This window comes from Pteropus alecto, unplaced genomic scaffold (genome assembly GCF_000325575.1).
Source record: "Pteropus alecto unplaced genomic scaffold, ASM32557v1 scaffold213, whole genome shotgun sequence".
NCBI classification, from domain to species: domain Eukaryota; kingdom Metazoa; phylum Chordata; class Mammalia; order Chiroptera; family Pteropodidae; genus Pteropus; species Pteropus alecto.
This window is the reverse complement of record NW_006434829.1, coordinates 3026677-3033427: the sequence shown is the minus strand read 5'-3', so window position 1 is coordinate 3033427 and position 6751 is coordinate 3026677. Positions and strand designations below refer to the sequence as shown.

The 6751-nt window shown below is 47.1% G+C and overlaps 2 pseudogenes; one reads left to right on the top strand and one right to left on the bottom strand.

Annotated features, from left to right (window-relative positions):
- Positions 1-1155: 1155 nt before the first annotated feature.
- Positions 1156-1274, bottom strand: LOC112478383 (annotated as a pseudogene).
- Positions 1275-6262: 4988 nt separating this feature from the next.
- Positions 6263-6381, top strand: LOC112478406 (annotated as a pseudogene).
- The last annotated feature ends 370 nt before the right edge of the window (positions 6382-6751 follow it).

Below are 6751 nucleotides of genomic sequence, written 5' to 3'. Positions count from 1 at the left end.
CCACCTCTGACCCATCGCCCGGTCTTCCCAAGTGCACCCAGGTATGCTGAGCGCATTAAAAACACCTCTTGGGGTTTTTGGTTTTTTTTTTCCAATATGTCCGCTATTCTGCACCTTTTTTTTTTTTCAAATTAAAATTTGAAGATCAGACCTTATCGGTTCATAAAGTCTTCCTTGCTCTTTGGAGGGAAAAAATTCTGCAGAGAGCAAATTATTGTGAGGCTGTACCATAATTTCACCCACCCCTCACGGTGGACGTTTTGTTATTTTCCTGTCTTTTGCCACACAAGGCCGCAATAAAGGCCTTACTTAATGTGTGTGTGGGGGCGTGTGTGTGTGTACATAGATAAACTCATCTGTCAATTCTTAGAAGTGGGATTGATGAGTCAAAGCATCTGTGCATTTTTAAATTTTTAATTGAAATATAATCGGTACACTCTTCTGCACGATAAGTATAATAAATTGTCACACACCACACGCACCCATGTGACCAGCTTGGGGATCAAGAAATGGGCTGTTCAGCCATCTCTGCCCCAAGATGACCACTCTCCTGACTTCTGGCAACATAAATTAGTTTCATCTGCTCATGTCCTCTATCCAGAGTTCCACAAGCACTTTTAAACCCAGGAGATATTACTGAATTGTTTCCTGAGGATTTAAACCAGTTATTGTACTTACGCCAACGCGTGTGACAGCCAGTCCCCAGACCTGCCCCAACAAAGAGTGTCACACTTTTTGGGTTTATTATGCTTGAGATAGATGGTCCTCTCACTTATTCAGAATCTATTGGCCTTATCTTTTCTGGAAATTGCCTTTTGTTTTCCTTGTCATTTTTCTATCAAACTGTTGGTCCTCCTCCTCTTTTTTTTTAAAGAGGCTTGCATTTTTGGCAATTGACAAAAAAATGTTTTGAGCAAAATAACTTTGACGCTTTATACTCCTTTTTTTTTCCTTCACCGACATTCGAACAGCTTTATTGGTAATTTATTGACATGACACATCAACAGGCTGCACCTATGTAATTATTTATCCATTTTTTTTAATTTCCAAATTATTTATTTATTTATTTATTTTTAGGCCACCCCTTGGTTGACCTCACAGATTGCAAGGACCTTGTCAGCTTACGGTCCCTTATTTTTTTATTTTTATTTTTTACACCTACAGCACCTGGCCTTCCTAGGTGGTCTCCCATCCAAGTACTGACCAGGCCCGACCCTGCTTCGCTTCCGAGATCAGACGGGATCGGGCTTGTTCAGGGTGGCCTGGCCGTAGACCGCACCTATTTAAAGTGGGGGAAAAGTAGACAAAAGTGGACAAGTTGGTAAAGTTTTTGCTGTAGGTGTACACCCAGGAAAACTCATCACCAAATCAAAAGAATGTTGCCTCTAACTTTCTATTTTTAAAAATTTCAAGGTGAAGAAAAGTTAAAAGACTAGAATATGGAACAGCTATCAACTCCGCTGCTTTCACCAGCTCACATTATTTTCCTGCAAACGTGTTTCTCTTTTTCTCTACAGACACACGCACGCGTGTGCGCGCGCGCACACACACACACACACATTTTTTACTGCCTAACCATTGGAAAGTAAGTTGCAAACATCATGACACTTTCTCCTACAGAACCTCAAAATCATTGCCCCTCCAAGAAACTTAAATTTAGTACAATCGTATTTTGTAATACATAGTCTATATTCACATTTCCTTTATAGCTTTATAAACACACACACACACGACCAAGGACTGCTCATTGCACTTGGTTTCCATGTATCTTTACTCTCCTGTGGCTTGTCTGAGTCCCCTCACTTTTTGCGGGGTTCGGGGAGCTTTTATGATTTTGACTGACACTAACTCAGTGGTGGTTAGTATATTCAGAGAGTTCTGCAACCCTCATCATAATCAATGGTAGAACATTTTTATCACCCCAAAAAGAAACCCCATACCCATTAGTGTGACACCCCATCCCCCCACCCCTGGCAACTCGTAACCTACTTCCCGTCTCTGGAGGCACCTGGTCTGGACGTTTCAAGTAAACGGAATCGTACTGTGGCCTTTTGCACCTGGCGTCTCTCCTGGCGTGTGTGGCGCGGCTGTGTCAGTGCTTGGTTCCCTCTCGGCTGTTTATCCATCCGCTGGCAGACGGCCAGGTTGTTGCCACTTCACGTGCTGTCCCGACCCGCAGGACCTAGTTATTGCGCGGAACCCGAGGAGGACCTTACCTGAAAGAAAACATGGGCGGGAGAAAAGAATGGAGGCAAGACAGTATTCTGATCAAGCCTCAAAATTTTATTGAGCAGCAAGAGTATTTATACAGGGCTAACAAAGGGGGGCAGGGCTAGCTGGACGGGAGAGTATCTGTCACAGGCGCATTGGTTCTTAGCTGGTGGGGTGAGGAGTGGTAAGGGTTAGAGGGAGTGGGAGTGAAGGAGGGAACTGTAACTCTGGGCTGGGCTGACTGCTAGGGGGCTAACAAGATGCAGGATGCAGATAAGGCCTCGCCTAGTCACAAGATTCTTTGTTCTTAGTTTTGGCTCCCAACAACGTGCTGCTGCTATGCGCATGCACGTGCAAGTTCTTGTGTGAACACGTTTTCACCGTTTTGGGGGGTAGACCTAGCAGTGGAGTTGCTGGATCCCCCGGTAGCTCCAACAGGACCCGCCGTGTGGCCGCCCCGTTTACGTTCCCCCCCAGCCGCGTGTGGGGTTCCAGACCCTCCACATCTTCGCTGACCCTTGTTCTTTGCCTAGGGGGGCTGAAGTCCTATCTCACTGTGGCTTTGACTGGCAGTTGTCTTTTGCAGTGTCCCTCAGGGCAGAGGGATGAGAGCAAAGAATTGTAGCTAGAATTCTGCAGAAGGGCTCGTGGTGCCAGCTTGTCCCATCCCTTCGATGTTTGATGGGAGCTCAGCGGGTCTCCGCCCTCCTCTTCCCCTTTGTAATTCACTCGTGAACTCCACGTGTGTTCGAGGTCAGGTGACCTTTGCATCTCACTGTGTCCCTCTGAACCGCAGGAACCTGGCCCTTCCCTGCTTCCCTGACTTCCCTCGGGCGGGAAGCCCTCTGGGGTTGGGTGTCCAGGCCCCTCTGCCGCGAGGGGAGGGGCGATCCCAAGTTTGAGTCCCTCTGTCCCCTCCCATGGCCGTGGCTGCAGACCTCCTCAGTTTGTTCACCCGAATCTCCCTTGTTTTAACTTTTCATTCTGAAAATTGTCCGACATACGCGAAGGGAGAAAGAATGGCGTAATGAGCCCTACACCCATCACCCGGCACTCCTGTGGATCAACTTTCTTCCATTTCAAAAAAAAAAAATTTTTTTTTTTCAATTGCTGTTGACATACAATATCATATTAGTGTCAGGTCTACAGCATAGCGGTGAGACATTTCTATAACTTATGAAGCGGTCACCCCGATGAGGCTAGCACCCACCTGGCACCATCCACTATAATCACATAGTATAGCTGACCATACTCCCTGTGCTATTTTGTAACTGCCAATTTGTATTTCTTAATCTTTTAACCTTTTCCACTCATTCCCCCAATGCCATTCTTGTTACATCTACCCCCCCATCAAAAATATTTTGAACCCGGAATAGCATTGTTAAGCTAATCTAAGATATGTCAGTTGGGAGCGAAGCCATTTGAGCATGGGTCTGACAGAAGCAGCCCTAGGAGCTCTGACACCTGGGCACGTGCTGTGTGCTGGCCCCGAGCCGAGGTCTGTACAGGTTCCAACGACAAGTCCTCCCTTCATCCCATTTCACAGCGGTGAAAACCGAGGCACCGAGGCTCAGCAGTAAGGTCTCTTCCGTCCCAAACAACTGCCCCCTTACATCCTTCTCTTACAAAAGCCTTAGCGTGGAGCCCTTTCCTTGAGCCTCCATCTGAATAAATTGTAAACATCACTGTCTATTGACACGCAGGTACAAATTGTACGTGCTTTGGAGAATTAGGGCAGAAAAACAGAATGTGATATGTCTGTAAAAGGGAGTGGCATTTGGCCGTAAGAAGAGTGAAGTACACTGACACGTGCAACAACACGAGTCAACCTTGAAAATGTTATTTTGAGTGGGAGGAGCCAGGCACCGAAGGTCACGTATCGTAGGATTCCACGTGTATGAAAAGTCCAGGAAAAGCAAATCCATGGAGACTGGAAGTAGATTAATGGTTGCCTGGGTCGGGGGGAGAAGGGGACAGGGAGTGACAAGGCTTCTTTGGCGTGATAAAAATATTCTAAAATTATATTATGATGATGGTTGTACAAACCTTGTGAATATTCTAAAAACCGCTGAATTATATATGATCGTGCCTGGACTTTATGGTCTGTAAATGATCTGTCAATAAAGCTTCTTAACAACAACAACAACAACAAAAATTATAACTAAACGGACACCAGTGTACCTTCTTCCCTGGCGAAGAGAGTCTCCCACCCCCTGTCTCCCCTCCGCCAGAGAGGGGGGCATTCACCCTCCCTTCTGTCTCACATGTATACTTTTTTCTGGAATTCTCCACATAGTCTTTTAGTGGTTTTTTTTTTTAATCAACTCCCCATTATCTTTTTTGAACTCTTCCATTTTCTAGATAGCAGCCTTATAGCGGTAGAATTTACGTCGCATACAGTTCGCCCATTTAAAGTACACAGTTCGGTGGGCGTTAGTACACAGAGTTACGCAGCCACCACCATGGCCGACGTTAGAACATTGTCATCTCTCCAAAAAGAAATCCTGTAGCCAGACATTGCTCCCAGCTCCCAGCCCCCGGCAGCCACTAATCCGATTTCTGTCTCTATGGATTTGCCTGTTCTGGACATTTCATACAAAAGGAATCATACAACACGTGATCTTCGTGTCCACCTTCCTTCGCATAAGGTTTTCAGGGTTCATCCATGTCGGAAGCATGTATCAGTGCTTTTTTTATGGCCAGATATCCCATTATGTGGCTACACTGGGTTTTATTTATCCTTCATCAGCTGATGGCCACGTGGTCTTTAAATATATAGGTCCCTTTAGTGCAATTAACTGAGGGTAATGTCCTTGAATTGGGGACGACGCTCCATCAGAATATTGAGCGTCAGTAAGAATTTTGACCATTTACCAAGTGCTCAACGCACTTCACAGGAAGCGGACGGGGCAGGTGCTGTTGCCTCTGTCAGCTGAAGCCTTGGACGTTTTAAGAATACATGCAACATGCCCCTGGCTGACCTGCCTAGAAAGAGGCAGAGCTGGGATTTAAACCCTGGCAGCGAGACTCCTGGGCCCTGGCGCACTCAGCCAGGGCACGGTGCCAGCACAGAGGTCGCTGGCCTCTGTTCTTCCGGTGGCTGATTCAACCCTGCTTCTTCTTTTCCCTCCGTCCTACGGGCGAGATCCACCCAGGATCTCCCATTTAAAATGCCGTAGCCGCTTCACCCCGAGGCGTTGATTCTCCACACGTGAGCCACATGTTCAGGGTCCTGTTGGCTGTAATGGCCCAGGCTGGGAACAACCTAGGTGTCCATCAGTACGGACTTGGTTAAACAGCTGCAGGTAGACCATCTTTAGAAAGAGCGAGGCCGCTCTGTGTGGGCCGAGGTTGAATAATCACCAAGAGAATGTTTTATGTGAGAAAAACTACTGAACTGCCCGCATAGGCTGCCATTTGTGGACAAAATATTGGCCTATGCCGTTATTCACCTGGTGCATCCAGGAGGCATCTACAGAAGTGATGCTGATGCTGATGCTGTCCAGGAGGGGAGTGAGGCGGGAGGCTCGCTTTTCTCAATTCCCATTCGTAGCCTTGGGTTTTGTACTATGTGTATAGAATATAACCTATTCAAAAAAAACGCTTCATTTCATCATTTCTTAAACGTCTTGTACGAGTTTTCTTCCCCCTCTTTAATTCCCTACCCCCGCAACTTCCACCCTTGACCTATAGATTTTGCCGTTTCCCCTTAACAATTGGAGTTCTGAAGGCGGGGCGTCTCCTCCCACACGCTCGTGGCATGCACCCACCCGGGGCCAGGTGCCCCCCGGTGCACTTGGGGAGACTGGCACACCCGGGGTATGGTCCACGGCTCCACCTGGGGTGTGAACCCAGGACCTTCTGCGTGTAAAGCAGACGTGCTAACCACTACGCTATGGAGCTGTCCCGAGTTTTTTTTTAATAATAAACCACATACAGTGTCAGATGGGTATTAGACTTAAAGTGATCGCTTCGTGAGGCATATCAATGTCTCATCACAAATATAATATTGAATGTCAACTGTAATTGAAAAAAATTTTAAACTAACATAGTCTATGGCCATGTCATCCCGAACAAGACCGATCCCGTTTGACCTCGGAAGCCAAGCAGGGTTGGGCCCGGTTAGTACTTGGATGGGAGACCACCTAGGAAGGCCAGGTGCTGTAGGCATAAAAAATAAAAAAATAAGGGATTGCAAGCTGACAAGGTCCTTGCAATCTATGAGGTCAACCAAGGGTTGCCTCGCCTAAAAATACATAAACAAACTAACATACATAAAAATAGGATGAGAAATCAGGCAGAGGAAAGCAGAGACGTTAACAAAAGTGCGAGCAGAAGTTTCCAGAAGAAATCCGATGGGGAGCGAAGCCGCCTGTAGAGCCCTCCGTCTCCCATGGTGCATTGCTCGGCCTGCGGAAGGGAGGTTGGGCCAAAGTCTGCTCCGTTCTTGCACCACTGACTATGGCCCGAGCTCAAGTCAGTCCCCTGCGCTCCTCGGCCACTCCCAGTGTGGCCGCTGTTATCAGCGGCTGTTCCTGCA